At 36.8% G+C, this 18,138-nt stretch overlaps 1 protein-coding gene and 1 pseudogene across 1 annotated transcript in view; one reads left to right on the top strand and one right to left on the bottom strand.

Moving 5' to 3' along the window:
• LOC119245581 (protein diaphanous homolog 2) overlaps positions 1–18,138 on the top strand; it is a 711,837-nt gene that overhangs the window by 277,928 nt on the left and 415,771 nt on the right. The gene's annotated exons all lie outside the window — the stretch shown is intronic.
• LOC119245583 (V-type proton ATPase subunit D-like) lies at positions 15,494–16,213 on the bottom strand (annotated as a pseudogene).

The raw sequence follows: 18,138 nt of genomic DNA, 5'->3' as shown, positions 1-18,138 counted from the left end.
GAGGTGAAGAGCATAGAGTCATAGGGGCATGTAGGTACAAATGAAGAGGACAAAGAAATAAGCTGTGTCAGACAGTGCATGAACAGTGACCTTTAATGGAATAATTCTGCCCCATATAAAAGTGAGGCTTAATGAGTCATAGAGTTCCAACAACTGCATTTCAAGGAAGGAGAAAGTGAGGCCTTGGAGAGGAGGATTAAGAAGTCCTTTTACTAATAGTGTTCCCTCCCAGAGAGCAGAGTGAAAGTTCCCTCCCTTCTTTGGAAACATCTCATTCATTTATAGGGATAGATAACAATGTATTTAACCACTCCACCATTGAAAGACATTTGGATTGTGCTCAGTTTTTAAGCATTGTAATTCTAAAATGAACATCCTTATTTATGCAACTTTGAGGACATGTTTAACTTTTTTCCTTTTAGATATGAGAAGTAGAATTCATGTGTCAATGAGTATGCCTATATGAAGAATTTTTGATAGCTACTGTTAAACTGTCAGCTCTCATCTTTTATGTTCCATTCTTATTAGAGAAGCTTGAAAATAACTAATATTTGAATACTATGCACTAAGCATTTACCTTTATCTCATTTAATCCTCACAATTCTATGAAGTACATGGTATTCTTATTCTCTTAACTATAAAGAAACTGAAGTTAGAGAGTTAACATAACTTGCCTAACATCACAGAATTTGTAGAATGAAAGCAGGAGTCAAATTCAGATCTCATATTAAAGTCCCTGTTATTTCTACCATGTTAAGGTATATCTCTTTTATTCTTCTGTCATATTCCTATAATCACCAAGTTGTGCTATATTAAAGGGTAGGTTATTGGGACTGAGAACATGATAGCAAATAAAATGAATGTTCCAGGATATTTTTTCTATTTTTACATTGTTCATAACATAAACCATTTACTATCTTACAGAGATCATCTCCGTGCTTTGAGGAAAAACATCAGTCTTTACTAGTTGTAACATAAATCACCTTCTTTGTCAGAAAAGTAAATATAAAAGATAATTCAGAGCAAAAAAATGACCTCATCTCTTGACAAGTAGAAAATATATATATATATATTTAAAGATTTATTTATGTATACAAGAGCTGGGGTACAGGCCAGAGATGTGGGGGGTGAGAGGATTTACCAGAGACAGAGTGGGGTACAGAACAGGCACGTCTACTGAAATACACTGCTGAGGGGAGCAGCAGGCGAGTCAGGATGGGTCTGCTGCGCCATGTGGGTCACCTCCCTGGCCAGGGATCCAACTATTGCTGCAGTGGCTCTGGCTAGCTTCATAGTGCTGTGTCTTAATCCCTTGTGCCACCAGGGAGGCCCGGCAGGTGGAATATATCTTGAAGTCAAGAAAAATCTGTGAGCAGTTCATTTTGTGAATTTGACTAATTTAGAAAAGATTTATTGAAATTTCATGTTTGAAACACTGGATTAATTACTGTAAAAGTAGCATGATAGAAGTGGAATCCCATTTTTACCAAAATTACAACTATCTAGTCAGAGAAAAGTGTATATATGTGTAGATCTACATTTATGTGTGTGTGTGTATGACTGTTTTTTTATAATGACTTAAATAATTTAAGATATTTATTAAAAACTGTATAATGCATTATAAATATTTAAGTGCTATGGGGGATGTACAATAGAGGAAAGCTGGTGAGATAACACAATGATGAGCTAGAAAGATGCTGAATATTGTGCATGTGTGTGTCAGTGCTGTTCATAGTGCCTGGGTGGTGTAAAGTAGGCATGATAAAGGTGTGTTGAATAGATAAGTAAAAAATCATAAAATAGACTTTTGAAGTTGGCAGGGACAGTAGTGGTTAGGGAGTCCAGTTGCCAATTCCATTTCATCCCCACTTGGGACATTAACATGATCAAATGCCATTTCACACTTATTAAATAGCTTTCCCCCATGGCCTCCCCCCGCCCTCCAAAAGAGCCTGACAACAGCAGGTACTGAAACCTCTCATTTTCTGCTCTTAGAAGTGAAAATGGGTACAATCTTATTGGAGTGTAAATTGGCAGTACCAATTCAAGTTGAAGATAAATATATTCTGTGATAGAACAAATTTTCTTTAATGTATATTCTAGATAATGGATAACCTATGTGTTTGTATTAATTTTCTAGGGATGCCATAACAAATTACCATTAGCCTTGGTGACTTAAAATAGGAACTTACTATCTTATGGTTCTGAAGGCCAGAAATCTGAAATTGGGATATTAGCACATCTGCATACCTTTATGAAAGTTCAAGGAGAGACTCATTCCTTGCCTCTTCCAGCTTTTGGTACCTCAAGACAGTCATTGGCCTATGGCTGCATAGTTCCAGTCTCTGCTTGCAACTTCACATTGGCTTCTCCTTTCCCTGGTATGACTATTTTCTCTATGCCTTTTTTTCCTCCCACCCCCGTTTCTGTGTGTCTTTTTTAAGAACACTTGTTTTTGGATTTAGGGCCCACCTAGATAATCCAGAGTGATACCATCTTGAGATTCTTAATTATATTTGTAAGGACTCTTGCTAAGTACAGTCATATTCACAGATTCTCGGGACTAAAATGTGGACATATCTCTTTGGAGGCACCATTCAACCTACCTTTTCAACTTATATTTAAAGCAGTAGCCCTTGTACTGAAACTTACCCTGACTTCCATGCCATTTGTTCTGGTCTTCTAGTAGGTTTTGATGGGTGGAAGGGCATTGACATCTCAATAATTAAAAATTTGAGTGAAGGGTAATTATAACTTTATTTCATTACTTTTAAATTTATTTACTTTTATGGTCTTGGCATATAGTCTATGGAATGTTTCAGGTACACTTAAAAAGAATATCCATTCTGTGGTTGGTTAATTAAAGTTTTTGATAAACATCATTTAGATCAAATTAGTTAATAGTGACATTTGAGCCTTCTATATTCTTAATGATTTTCTTTCTACTTTATTACTTATTGAAAGACGTTGAAATCACTGACTCAAATATAGATCTGTCTACTTTTTTTAGTTCTGTCAGTTTTGCTTCAACCTTTTATTTTATTTTTATTTTTTTCTTATTTACTTTTTATTAATGACATACCATTATATTTACATCCTCATTTGTTTTTTCACAATATGGGATTTTTCCCTCAGGTGTGGTCACCATAGTTTTCCCACCACCAAAACAACCATAGTCCTCCACTATAGTCCATTATGCTGTCCTCTCCCACCCTGTTACTCACTTCCCACTCTCTCTCCCTTTTCTTTCCTAGATTTAGGAGACAGACAGATCCACAGTCTGATTTCAAGCATGAGTTTTAAAGTTTATCTTTGTCTGATTCTTTATTTTGTCTATATTCCATGTATAATCGAACCCATCTGGTATTTATCTTTCTCCTCCTAGCTCACTTCACTTAGTATACCACAAATGACATGAGTTTATCCATTTTGATTGCTGAGTAACATTCCTCTGTGTTGTGTGTGTGTGTGTGTGTGTATTTTTTTCAGCTTTGGAGTCCTTTTTTTTTTTTAAAGATTTATTTATATATTTTATACAAGAACCAGGGTACAGACCAGATGTGCAGGAGGGTGAGAGTATTCACCAGAGCGAGGAGCAGAACAGGCAGACTGACGAAATACACTGCTGAGGGGAGCAGCGGGCGAGACAGGAGAGGTCTGCTGTGCCATGTGGGATCCTCACTGGCTGGCCGGGATTGAACCAGCGCTGCAGAGGCTGCTGACAGCTTCACAGGGTGTGGCGCTCAACCACCTGCGCCACCAGGGGAGGCCCTGGAGTCCTTTTTCAATAATTTCTTTTTATTGTGTTTATATTTTTAATATTGAAAACATGCTAATAATACCTGTTTTAGAGTCCTTGCCTGCTATTTCCACCATCTTTGTCACTTCTGGATTGTTTCTACTGATCCTATTTATGAGTCATATTTTCTCACTACTTTGATTATCTTGTAACTTTTGACTGAATGCTAGGTGTTAGAACGTGATATTGTTGAATGCTGCAATTTAGTTTTCTTGGTGAGTGTTACACTTTGTTATGGTAGGTAGTTCATTTATATGTAGATCAGCTTTATCCTTTCAAGACTTGTTTTTAACCGTTATTTATATGAATCCAAAGTAGCCTTTCCTCTAGGGTTAGTTTAGTCCTGAATCCTAAAAGTGTGTCCTTTTTTTTCTGGTCTCTGAATGTTCATTGAAGTCTCATCACTCTGACTTATCAGCACTCAGTGTCTACCAATCTATATGATATCCAGTCGTTGTTAGGTTTTATTCTTCTCTGGTAGTCATTCTTTCTCTGCTGGTGTCATGTGCCATGTTCGTGGACTCTTCTCTACACACATGCAGATTGGTATTCAGACAAAAACTCAGGGATACTCCACTATGGATGACTGGAATTATTTTTCTGTGGGGATTGCTCTTCTCTGGTACTATGCCTCATAAGTCTAAACTGCCACAACACCTCTGATCTCCCATCTCTCTCTTCAGCTATGTGAGACTGCAGTATTCTGCATGATTTTCCGACTCCTGCCTTGTAATTTGGAAAGTGCCTCCACACAGAAATCAGAGATGACCATCAGGCTCAATTTGTTTCATTTATCTTTGGCATCTCAGCTTTGTTCTTTTCCAAGTTTTGAAAACAGGTGTTTCATATATTTTGTCTAGTTTTCCAGTTGTTTTCGCATGGAGTGATAGTTCAGTACCAGTTACCCCTTTATGACCCAAAGCTTAAAATACTTAATGCAACTTTTATAGATGGATTATGTGTTTGTTTCCATTTTTTAGACTTTTAATTTTGTGTTCATTTTTATTGGGTGTTACACTTTAAAATTAACCTTTTGTAATTCAAGGGCAAAAATAATATAATCCAGAAGTGATCCTATAAGTTTCATTAGTCATACAGTCTTCCTTGTGAGTCTTTTTTAATTGTTATGTATGAGAAACATATGTATGCTGAATTTGTATGTAGTCTATTTCAACTAAAAGAAAATCATTACAATTGTTACCCACTTTCTTCTATTGGATTTTATTCACTAATAGCCATGTGTTTTGATAGAGTGTAAAGCAACATTTCATTTTTTTCCCAAATCCCTTACTATTTCTCTTTTGCAGAATAAAATTGTTCACTATATCATAGTGAATAATATAGAATATAAAAATATAATTGACCACTTCTCCTAACTGCTGTTAAAATTTGAATAGACTCAAAAGATACATTTCTTTCCCCCTGTGACATAAGTGAAACCTCTTTTGAATTCTGAGCTAAAATTAAGAACTATTTTAGGGCCTCTCTGGTGGCGCAAGGGGTTAAGCACTGCACTGTGAAGCAATCTGCAGCCTCTTCAGCATGAGTTTGATCATCGGCTGGCCAGGGAGAAACCCACATGGTGAGGCAGACCTCTCCTGTTTCGCCCGCTGCTCCCCTCAGCAGTGTACTTTGGTCAATCTGCCTGTTCTGTTGCCCGCTCTGTCTCTGGTGAATCCTCTCACCTCCCACATCTCTGGCCTATGTCTTGTATGCATAAATAAATAAATCTTTAAAAAAAAGAATTAAAAAAATAACTATTTTAGATTGAGTCCTCAGGACACTCTGTTTTTCATTTTAGGTAGCGCTATCTCATTTTTACCTTTCCTGTGTTATCTCTGTACATGGTTAGAAAAGCAGTACTTCATCAGAACAATGGGTTACTACCAGCACCCTTCTGTGAGTGCTGGTTATTAAAAGCATGTCCTTCCCTCTCCAATTTAGATTGCAAGATTTCACTGTTGTTTTATATTTGAGCTCTCTGACTCAGGAAGAGGATAGCTAAAACAGCATTCAAATCTGGGTTTATAACCTTTGGTATCATTTGGCATTTCAGTAAACTAAGTGAGGTGGTTCTTAATCTTTCTCTACCTCTCTATCATTAACATGGCTGATCTTCAGTGAAAGCTAGTGTCAAACAAAAATGGAAACTTTGTAATTTATGTATAGCTTTAAAAAGGCAAAGAAATGAAGGATTATTGCAGTTGGTGCAGTCTCCAATACAATTAATATCAAATGCATATAAATCCTATTAGAGATCTGTCATGGGTGAAAAAGGAATATGAAAAATGCGTGACCTATCTTTATTAGATTCAGTTAGAGAGAGACCATACAGAGCTAAGGAGCTTTACGAACTGCATATTAATCATAACCAGTCTTCTGAGATAACCTATTTCTTGTAACTTATCAAAGCTGTACAGAAGATTAGTCATTCCCTTTGGTAAAGGGATGTTTTACATATTGTTCTGAGTTTTGAGCATTGCAGCTTTAAAAACTGATTAACAGATATTTTAATACTAAAATATATCTCATTGAATTATATAGCTTAGGCAGCTATTATCCTGTAATGCCACCTCAATAGGGAGATGGGCTCTTTGTCAAAACCTCTACATCATTGTTTTGTTGCATACTGAACAAGATACTCAAGGGAGTTGTATTAGAGGCCAGAATAAAAAAAAAAAATTGCTACAGCAAGCAATCATTAAGTCATGTAAAATATTACTTTCTTAAATCTTTACTTTAAGCAACAATTGGTATATGCCAAGACCATTATTTAATGTCATTTTCAATTCCTGAAGTCTTTTATCTCTTTGAAAAGGAGGAGAATTAGCTTAAGGGGATGGTTAAGACCATCATGTTAATGCACAGTATTACTAAAGATAGGGGATGTATAACAACTATAATCTGACAAAGATAATTAAGATCTTGTTTGAAGAACCTGTGAGGAGGTTTCATAAGATTATGAAACTTTTAGATAAATCTTAAAGAGTAGCAAGGTATAAAATGAATTTTGTATTATCGGCTCACAATACAGAGATGTTGAGTGACTTAAGCACTGAGTTTTTGACCCCCTGTTACCATTTAAGTGCCTACAGTGTACTAGGTCCTGTAGATAAAATATAGAACCATGTCATAATGAAGATAATTATATATCATTTTAGTATTTGTTTTCATATTGCTAAAATAATAGACTTGTTTAAAAATTGTATACCTTAAAATAGAAATCTCTCATTCTTCCCATCCTACAATATTAAAAATGCATCTTGTCAGCTCACACATTCAATCCCAACTCCATCATCCCACTCTGGTAGCCTCAACTCTATAGATTTCTGGTATTTGTTATGGTTCAGTTATGTCTGTTCCTTTGTTTTGTTTCTGTATATTCCACATGAGTGAAATCATCTGATGCTTATCTTTCTCCCTCCGACTTATTTTGCTTAGCATAATACCCTCCAGTCCCATCTATGTTGCTGTAAATGGAAAGAGTTCATCATTTTTATAGCTGGGTTTTCTGCTGTGTCTATGTGCCATATCTTCTTATTCCACTCATGTGTTCTTGGACTTTTAGATTTCATGTAGTCCCATTTATCTATATTTGCTTTTATTTTCTTTGCCTTTGGAGCTGAGTCTTCAAAGATGTCTCTGTGGTCAATGTCAGGGAGTGTATTTATCTATGTTTTCTTCTGTGTTATTTATGATTTCAGATCTTATGCCCAAGTCTTTAATGTACTGAATTATTTTTTGTTTATGGAGTCATATGATGATTCAGTCCCATTTTCTTATTTTATAATTGAATATATATAATTTATTTTTTAGTTCTTAACACATATTTTAATATACACTTTTAAAATTAATAATGTATCATTACTTTACATCCTTGTTTGTTTTCTCACAATATAGGATTTTCTCCTCAGATATGTCCACCATAATTTCCCCACCCTTAAAGAACCCATAGTTTTCCCCCATAATCCTATACCACCATTTTCTCCCCTTTACCTCCCCACCCCTCCTTCTTCCTTCCAGGATGCTACATCTCTATGGTCAGTTTTCAAGGGTCAGCTTCTAAGTTTGTCTTTCTCTAATAGTTTGCTTGGTTTCACTACATTCCACATATAAGTGAAATCACCCAGAATTTATCTTCCTCCTTCTGGCTCACTTCACGTAGGATAATACCTTCCAGTTCCATTTATGTTGCCACAAATGGCATGAATTTATCTTTATTGATCACTGAGTAGTTTTCCGTTGTGTGTGCATGTGTGTGTGTGTGTGTATTTATATCTTCTTAATCTGTTTATCTGTTCTGGGGCATTTAGGTAGATTCCATATCTTGGCTATTGTAAATATGAGTGTAGGTTTCCTTTTAAAATAGTGTTTTTGTGTAGATACTTAGGAGAGGAATTGCTTGGTCAAATGGTAGATCAATTTTTAGTGTTTTAAAGGAATCTCTACACAGCTTTCCATACTGACTGGACCAGTTTACACTCGTGCTGACAGTGTGTAAGGTTTCCTTTTCCTTCACCCTTACCAGCACTTGTTGTTTCTGTTTTGTTTTGTTTTTTTAACATGGACCATTCTCATAGGTGTGAGGTGGTATCTCATTGTAGTTTTGATTTGCATTTCCGTTATGATAAGTGATGAACATTTTTCATATGGATGTTGGCATCTGCATGTCTTCTTTGGAGACATGCCTATTTAGTTCTTCTGCCCATTTTTTGATTTGGTTATTTGGGTTATTTTTGGTTGAGTTATATGAGGTCTTTGTAGATATATTTCATATCAGTCCTTTATCAGATGTGTGGCATTCAAATATTTTCTCCCATTCTGTTTGGTATCTCTTTGTTTTGGGTACGGTCTCTTTCACTGTACAGGAGGTTTTTAGTTTTAGTTCCAACTACAAGGATGTTTCTGAAATTTACATCTTTGAGTATTTTGCCTGTTTTTTTTTTTCTATGTATTTTATGATTTCTTGTCTGACATCCAAGTCTTTTATCCATTTTGAGTTGATTTTCATGTATGGTGTGAGATAATGGTCTAGTTTCATTCCTTTGCATGTGACTGTCCAATATTCCCAGCACCATTTGTTGAAGAGGCTTTCATTGTTCCAGTGCATATACTTCACTCTTTTGTCATAGATTAATTGTCCATAAATGTGTGGTTTTATTTCTGGCCTCTCAATTCTATTCCATTAGTTTGTGTTTCTGTTTTTGTTCCAGTTCCATGCTCTTTTAACTACTATGGCTCATAATACAGTTTGAAATCCAGATGTGTGATACCTCCATTTTTCCTCTTTTCAGTCAGGAGAATTTGGCTATTCAGGGTTTTTGGGTTTTTTTGTGGTTCTATATGAATTTTAGTAATATTTGTTACATTTCTTTGAAGAGTGACATTGTGCTTTTCATTGAGATTGCATTTAATCTGTAAATTTCTTTGGGTAGGAAGGTTATTTTGATAATGTTGATTCTTTTTTTGAGCAGGGAATATTTTTCCATTTCTTTGTGTCATCTATTTCTTTTAACAATGTTTTTTTTTATAGTTTAACTTGTATAAGTCCTTCACTTCCTTTGTTAGATATATTCCCAGGTATTTAACTTTATTTTTGTAAGATTGCAAATGGGATAGATTTCTTAATTTCTTCTTGTTCTAGTTCATTATTTCTATGTAGGAAGGCAACTGATTTTTATATGTTGATTTTGTAACCTGCCATGTTACTGAGCTGGTTTATTGTTTTAATTAGTTTTCCTGTGGACACTTTATATTCTCCATGCATAATCACAAATAATGATACTTTTGCTTGTTTCACAATTTGGATTCATTTCGTAGCTTTCACTTTCCTAATTGCTCTATCTAGGACCTTACATACTATGTTGAATAGTAGTGATGAGAATGGACATCCTTGTCTTGTATCCCAACTTCATGGAAAGTCTTTCAGTTTTTCACCATTGAGGATTATACTAGCTGTGGTTTGTCATATATGGTTTTCATTATGTTAAGATATGTTCTATTTTTCCCCAGATTTTCAGGGGTTTTCATCATCAGTGGATGCTGAATCTTAGCAAATGCTTTCTAAACATCTATTGATATGATTATTTTCTCCCATTTTTTTTATAACCCTTCTATTAATCTTTTTGCTTCCTGCATTTCTTTTTTAAAGTTTCAGTTTTGATCTTCTTTTGGTTGATTGTGTTTCTCTTAACATTCACTTTCTTTTCTGAGATTTATCATATATCTTTGATCTGTTTTTTTGAGTTTTCTTTGTTCTTTCAATTCTTTAGTTTTCTTGTGTATGGGGATTTGAATTCTATGTCATAAGTGAAAACGTTCTTCAGTATATTTGTGTTTTGGTTCTGGAGTTTTCCTTTTTTTTCTGTGATATATTGTCACCCTGAGGCCTTGGAAAATTCATCACCATCTAATCCCCTCAACCAATTTTGAGAGACCCACCCTGCTCATACCACAACAGTTCCTTTGGTCCTTTGTCTTTTATCTGTGACAGTCTGTACCAGTTCTGTTTTCAGTTGTGGTTGAATGTAGCACAGGTACAATAAATCTTCCCTTTTGCTGTATGAACTGAGAAAAAAAAGTAAACTTAAAATATTATTTACACCATATATCAATATATATTTACTTCACTATAAAACTACATAGAAAATTTGATGTTATCTTCTAATTTAACCACTGATTTTCCTTAATCATAATATGTTGAAGGAGTGCCATAACATACATTATGTTATTTATGTAATGAACTGACTTTAGTTTCAGCAGATGGCTAATAATAGCATTGGCGTAGCTATAATAGAGGAAAAAAACCCGTAAATGCTAGTTAACATAATTTCTGTACCTGTATTTTAATAAAAGCTTTTTTAAAAAACTTATCAATAACTTTTATCTTAGAGTTCAAATCCAAAGTCCTATTCTCAGTTGTCATCTTCAAACTCTTTTTGACATTTGATACCCCTTACCACTCATACTTTCCTGAATTGCCTGTGCTTTCTATACATCTGTATCTTGCTACTATTTCCTGGCTTCTCATCTTCCTGTCCCAATAATTTTGCCTAATCCTAAATTTTTGTTCAAGTTTCTTTGTCCTCCTATAAAAGTTTGCCTTCCATGATGAGTTCATATTCCCAGGTTTATGGAGTGCTCCAAAATTTATATCTTTTATCCAGAAATTCCACCTGCCCTCTGGTTTTATATTTACAGATCCTTAGAAGATAACATATTTTTTCTCATTTTCTCAAATTTAAATGTCTACAGTAAAACTCAATAATCATTTTTATTCTCTCTTCTTTCTATTTACCCAAAGAGCCAAAATTTCCCCATCACAGTTAGCAAATATAGACAGTAGAAAGAAGTGGGTTGGTTTTTTTTTTTTTTTTTTTTTTTTTTTGAGATTTATTTATTTTTGCATACAAGAGCTGGGGCGCAGGCCAGGGTGTGGGGGGAGGGAGGCATGAGAGGATACCCCAGAGACAGAGTGGGGAACAGAACAGGTGGATCTACTGAAATACACTGCGGAATGGAGCAGCAGGCAAGACTGGACAGATCTGTGTGCCATGTGGGTCACCTCCCTGGCCGGGGATTGAATCCGTGCTGCAGTGGCTGCAGATAGCCTCATAGTGCTGAGACTTCACCCCTTCTGCCACCAAGGAGGCCTAGAAAGAAATGTTTTATTACACTTTGATAAGTAGCAAGAAATAAAAAAAAAATTCTCTTACAGGTTAAATGAGATGAAAAGGAGAAGTGTTACATTTTATAATATTCAAATTAGGAAAGATATTTCTACCTGTATAACAGATCCTATGAATTATTGCTAGTCTTAGTATTCATTCACAAAATATAAATAAGTTTATAGTGTCATAATTTGTGAAATCTAGGCAAGTTAATTTTGGAAAATAGTTCAAAAGTAGTGCTAGGTAATTCTAATTGAACAATGATCATAGTTTATTTCTTCTTAGTGTCTAAAAGTAAAATTATAAATATATGCTAAATTTTAAAACCAATTTATTTAGCATAAAGATGTGATAACTATCATCTTAAAAAAAGAAATTGCTTCTGGGTAGTAAGGAAAAGTATTAGAGGCACTAATATCCTCTGAATCTAAATGGAGTTAGGATAAAACTTTTGAGAAAAGCCTATAATCTATCATTGTCATTTCCAAAAGTGGAAGTCCTTAATCCTTAATTCTGATAGGGAATGAGAAGAGTCACTGAAATTCTTTGATAAACCTGACATAGTGCCAAGATGTAGGGCTACACTAAAAGTTACTCCAGTCCTGGATAACCTGATGATAACCTGGTTGCTTTCTATGTTTCAAGCATTGCTCTTGCAACTTACATTATACTGAGTATACAGAGAAAACATACACATCCATATGTCCATATGCATACACATCCATATACATGCATAGATGGGTGGACAGAGAAGAGAGAGAAAACTCCAGCTGTCAGTGGTAAGGTGAAAAAGAATGAAATAGAACAGGGTAGAGAGTACTGTGGGTTAATATTACACTTTATTTTTAAGATTTATTTATTTATACAAGAACTGGGGGTACAGGCCAGAGGCGCAGGAGGAAGAGAGGACTCACCAGAGACAGAGCGGTTAGCAGAACAGGCAGATGGACTGAAAACACTGCTGAGGGGAGCAGCGGGCAAGGCAGGAGAGGTCTGCTCGGCCATGTGGGTATCTCCCTGGCCAGCCAGGAATCGAACTCATGCCGCAGGGGCTGTGGATACCTTCATAGTGGGGCGCTCAACTGCCTGCACCACCAGGGAGGCTCAGTATTACACATTTTAAAAGGATGATCAGTTTGGCCTTGTAATATTTGAGTAAAGAAAGAAACAATGAAGGGAGTGAACCACGGAACAAGGGCATATCTAGTATGGTGCTTACTTGGTAGGTTTTTATTTATTTCTCACTTTATTAGCGAAAGGATTCAGTGCCTCAATAATTTAGTAGATACAAATTAAAGAAAGACTTGTTAATTAACATTTTCTGCTTTTTATAATATAGGGGAATGACACTAGGGTAAAACTTAGTCCACTCTAGGAAGGTTTTCTGCCTTGACTTTTGTTTTATTCTCAGTGCTTTCACTGGGGTTCCAGGCTTCCCAGTCAGGATGCAGTATTTCACTATATTGTTTGCACAACTGGTCAAATTGACTTAGATTGGAAATATCGTATCTTTTCATGCCCAGAAGCTAATTCTTTTGAGTACAGTTTTTCTAGTCTGAATATCAAATAAGAATAATCTAAGAAGGTTTACTGGATCCTAGGTTATGTGTAGCCATTGTAGCAATGTCTGTTTGGAAATATTTCTTTTGATACTATCTATTTAATGGAGTAATGCTGTGTATTTTTTGCTAGTTAAAGGTGAAAGTACTCAAATCACAGTATAGGAAATTACCTATTTCAATTTTGTAGCATCTGCCCTGGTTGCTGACTTTCCCCATCATTCACCATCACTATAATTGAAAAACCTAGAGAACCTGGCAAGTAAAATTTGATTAGAGAGCTCTCAGTTTGTTATGTTGCTGCTAAGTATCACTGGAATAAATACAGGTATGGTTTTACAGGATGGTTGGCATTTGTTGTATACACAAACCTAATAGTTGTATCATGAATTTCCATCTCATTCATAATTCTATAACCTATTTGGGGAATTTTCCTTTTTCTTTTATGTAATTTTACAAATGAATCCTCAGTTTTCTAATATGGCATCATATCACTGATGCTCAAATGAGAACATGCAGGGTTTGTAATTGGAAAAATTAAAGATTGGAAATTACATTTTATAGGTATATGATTCAATGTACTTTTGCTTAGTTTCCTGGCTTCTGATTTCTGTTAAATTGAATATGGCACCTTGTCATCAAACACATTTGTATTTTGACTAGCCACTTACATATTTTTCACTTTTGGAAACAAGGAAGGAGAGGTATAAACATCCTGGGCGCATTGTTGAGGCAACCATGTCAATAAATATATATGTAATGTCACTGGTTCAGATGTACAGGTTTCAGTGTTGAGGAGGAATCATTAATAGTCTAGAACTGGTACTTAGAAACAGTGTCTGAGCTAAGAAATATGACCTAACTAGACTTCTAGTTAGGTCTGCTAGGCAGAGGAAAAAAGAATGCCAGAAATTCATAAAACTTGATATGGTGCTAAAGGTTTTATGAATTATAGGCTTTCCTGCTGAGGAGTGTATTAGTGCAGAATGGACACTTAGAGGGAATCTGGTCCATGAAACTCAAATTGGGGAAAAAGGTGCTACTGTATCTACTGTCCACCACAAATGAGCTTTGATTTTGTAGAAAAGCAAAGCAAAAAAAATATCTTCTGTGGACCTTAAAAAAAATGTGCTCCTGGGGCCTCCCTGGTGGCGCAAGGGTTAAAGCACCACACTATGAAGCAATCCGCAGCCTTGGCAGCATGAGTTAGATCCCCAGCTGTCTAGGGAGCAACTCATATGGCGAGGCAGACATCTCCTGTCTCATCTGCTGCTCCCCTCAGCAGTGTATTTCAGTCAGTCTGCCTCTTCCTTTCCCCACTCTGGCTCTGGTGAATCCTCTCACCCCTCGCATCTCTGGCCTACAATCCAGCTCTTGTATGCATAAATAAATAAAAGTTTTTTTAAAAAAAAGTGCTCCCTTTGTGTAATTCATTTTTCATATAAATTAAAAATAACTAATTATATCTCAAAAACAACTGGAAAATTGTGTATTGTTTGGCCCACTCTTATTGGGAAGCTTAGTTTATTACCCTTTGATTATATAATATCATTCTAGTTCCTAGATACTATTTTTCTAAAATTTTTAAATCAATTTACTGTTTATACTATATAATATCTAAATTATTTGAACTACTCCAATGACAGAGTACTGTCATGCAAGGAAAATAAGGTTTTCATAAATCTTGAAAAGTACTGCTTTAACACACGGATAGTTGCACCAATTTCAAGATAGCAGCACAAAAGTCTGTGAGTGAGCAGGAACAAAGCGTGCTCCAACAATACTTGGTGTACATATGCTGGTGTGAAAACCACTGCTGTTTCTTATGGGGTATTTCATTGTATGCTTGGTAAGCAGATCACTTAAAAAACAAATGAAAATGGAGTAGCGTGACACTTCTGCAGAGTAAATTGAGATTCTTCAACAAGTTCCTGGGATGTTTCTACAAATCTTATTTGTGATAAATGATTGCTGAAATATGATCCCACAAAGGTAATCCCCATAAAAGAACATCCAGGGAAATTTTCCAACCAGTGAAATTCTTAGGCCAAAAAATAGCCACACATACCCAATTTATATACCATGAATTAAAATGTTGCCCTGTTAGTGTCAGAAAGAATGAGAGCAGGAAAGGTAATTCAAACAGAAGATCCTGTTTTTATTTTTTTAAGATTTATTTTTATTTATTTATACATACAAGAACTGGGGTATAGGCCAGAGGTGCGAGAGGTGAGAGAATTCACCAGAGCCAGAGTGGGGAGCAGAACAGGCAGATATACTGAAATACACTGTTGGAGGGAGCAGAGGGTGAGACAAGAGAGGTCTGCTGTATCATGTGGGTTAGCTCCCTGGCCGGGAATCTAACTCTGCTGCAGTGGTTGAGGATAGCTTCACAGTGCTGAGACTTAATCCCTTGCACCTCTAGGGACGTCCTTATCCTTCTTTTCAATCAGATTAGCAGGCTGCTAATCTGGTATACCTGCTAATTTGGTATAGGCTCCAGCTGCCCTGCTCCAAATCTTTCTCATCTTTTTCCTTAAGGACCTGTTACTTCTCCTGTATTTCTTTAACCTGTAGAACTCTTCTTGTTTTTTTCTCATCCAGCTGTGATGAGATAAGGAAGGGTACATTCAATCTGGGGAATGATGACATGTTGAATAGCATTTACATGCCTATTGATTATGTTAATAGCTTCATCCAGAGTAGCAAAGGAGGTCTGCACTGAAGTTAATTCCTCTATTTTGGCTACAAGATAAATTTTTTTTGTACTCACCCTCCAAATCACTGCTTTGGCATAATTCCTTTTTAATTTAGCCAACTGGTCTCCACATCTGCCTAAACCTGTCATTTATAACTACTAGTTCCTTCATGGTAATGTTGAAACACTGGTAAAGTGACATCTGCTGCATTATCTTTCTTTGCTGGAATCTTCACTTGGGCTATATTTACATTTTGGATAACTGTGGTGCTAAAATCCCCTGCTATCACCTTGGCCTCAATGAACAAAATGGTAGCTTCTCTCATCACTTCACCCATCAATGCTTTAGTCTCTATTGTATTCTTTAGCCTCATTAGGCATCAGAACTTTTGTTCAGGAGGTTTTGTTCTGTCCTTTTAATTGAGACTTCATGGATGGTCTGTGCCATTTTTGAGGGAAAGATTCCAATTTGGTCTTTGCTCGACATTCTTACAATGGTTGTTATGCTTGGGTCTCTGGCCAGGCAGTCAGGCTGCAACAACCCAGGCACACTGTTTTCCTCTCTAGTTCCGTCATATTTTAATAAAGGTACTGTTCTTTCTATTCTCTTATATCTTCATAATGATGCTGATTTAATAAATACTTGACAGACTAAATCCACCCAACATTGTGAACTGAAATGAGGTATAGATATTGTAAGGGCAGGAAGGGACAGGGTGCAGGTTTTCTGATCCCATGCAGACTGGGTAAAGGAGGATTCAGAGTCCTCAGTGGTTTTGCAGGTCTTTTATTGGGATTTACCCGGTACAAAGCAGGCTGGCAGGCCTCCTAGCCCCCAGCAAATCTTCACTCTATCTGGGCTCTCCGGTGATCTCTCTCTCTCGGCTTCTCTTTTGGCTTCTGCTGGCATCCCTGAGACGCCGCCCTTAAAAGCCCAGTCTCAGCCCAGGTGAATCCCATCTACCTATGCCCACACCCTATTCCAGGTGCCCGCCATCAGGCATGCATTCAGGACAAGGATCCATCATCTATACTGATGGCGGGAGGGCAGAAAAGCCTGACATTTTTTCCTTACCCTACAGATATGTAATAAGTAAATACTATTATAAAATTTACTAATGTCATCAATTGCACCAGTGCCTGTATCACACTAGAGAGTAATTGTAATTCTAAGGTTACTTTGGCAAGAGGTTTTCTAGTAGGCAGAAAAAATATATATTTTGTGCATTCTTTCCTCATCCTACCTCCCATTTTGAATATATCCGCAAGGCTGGTTTAAATCTTGCTTAACAGTTTACATTAAAAAAAATGTATGCACTTCACATAGATGTGGTAATGCTTAATTGTCCATTAAGAAGACATTTTACATTTTCAACATGAATGGTTTCCTACTCTAAACATTTTTATTAAGTCATTTATTCAACAAAAGAAGGCTGGCACAGCAACAAATAGTGTAGATGTTTTTTCAACTACTACGCTGTCAGAAACATGTGTAGAAATATATTTGAGATACCATATTGAGGGGGAAAAGCCTTTAAATGGAAATCCAGATAACATCAAAAATTATCATTGTCATTATACTGTAAGATTAGTCTAGAGTTTTATGACTGTAAGGGCAGGAACGGGCACAGTGCAGGTTTTCTGATCCCATGCAGATCGGGTAAAGGAGGAGTCAGAGTCCTCAGTAGTTTTGCAGGTTTTTTATTTGGGGTTCACCAGGCATATGGCAGGCAGGGGTGCTGGCTGGGGGGCTGGGAGGCTGCAGGCCTCCCAGCCCCCAGCAAGTCCTCACTCTATCTGGGCTCTCTAGCGTTTCGTTCTGCTGCTTCTCGGCTTCGGCTGCGGCTGCGGCTGCTGCTGGTGCTGGTGCTGCTGCTGCTGGCGTCCCCCCGTGACGCCGCCCTTAAAAAGCACAGTCTTAGCTCAGCCGAATCCATCTACCTATGCCCACACCCTATTCCAGGTGCCCGCCATCAGGCATGCATTCAGGACAAGGATCCATCATCTATCCTGATGGCGGAAGGGCAGAAAAGCCTGACATTTTCTTTACCCTACAGTCCACCCCCTCAGGGTTTTCTGCCATACAGTCTATACATATATACACAATTTTCTAAGCAAACAATGCAGCCATGCCCCACAAAAGCAAATACATCAAATAACAAATACAACATAACAAAATACAACAGAACACAATAAGCCCAGGCAGGGCACCAACCAAGTGCAAAAGACAATTATTGGTACCAGCAGATGAGCCACCAAATCTGCTGCCGAAGGCACTGCTCATACGAGGGAGGGGAAATCACACACGGCATCTGCTATTAACACACCAGGAGCCGTCAGGCTTCCTGGCCTTCTCTGGCTGTAGTCTCGGCTACAAGGCACACACAGCATCCACCCCCAGGATGCACTAGC

Source organism: Talpa occidentalis, unplaced genomic scaffold (assembly GCF_014898055.3).
Source record: "Talpa occidentalis isolate TD23 unplaced genomic scaffold, MPIMG_talOcc4v2.1 talOcc4.15, whole genome shotgun sequence".
In the NCBI taxonomy this organism is placed as follows: domain Eukaryota; kingdom Metazoa; phylum Chordata; class Mammalia; order Eulipotyphla; family Talpidae; genus Talpa; species Talpa occidentalis.
Note: the sequence above shows the minus strand (reverse complement) of the source record. Positions and strands in the feature narration are given on the sequence as shown.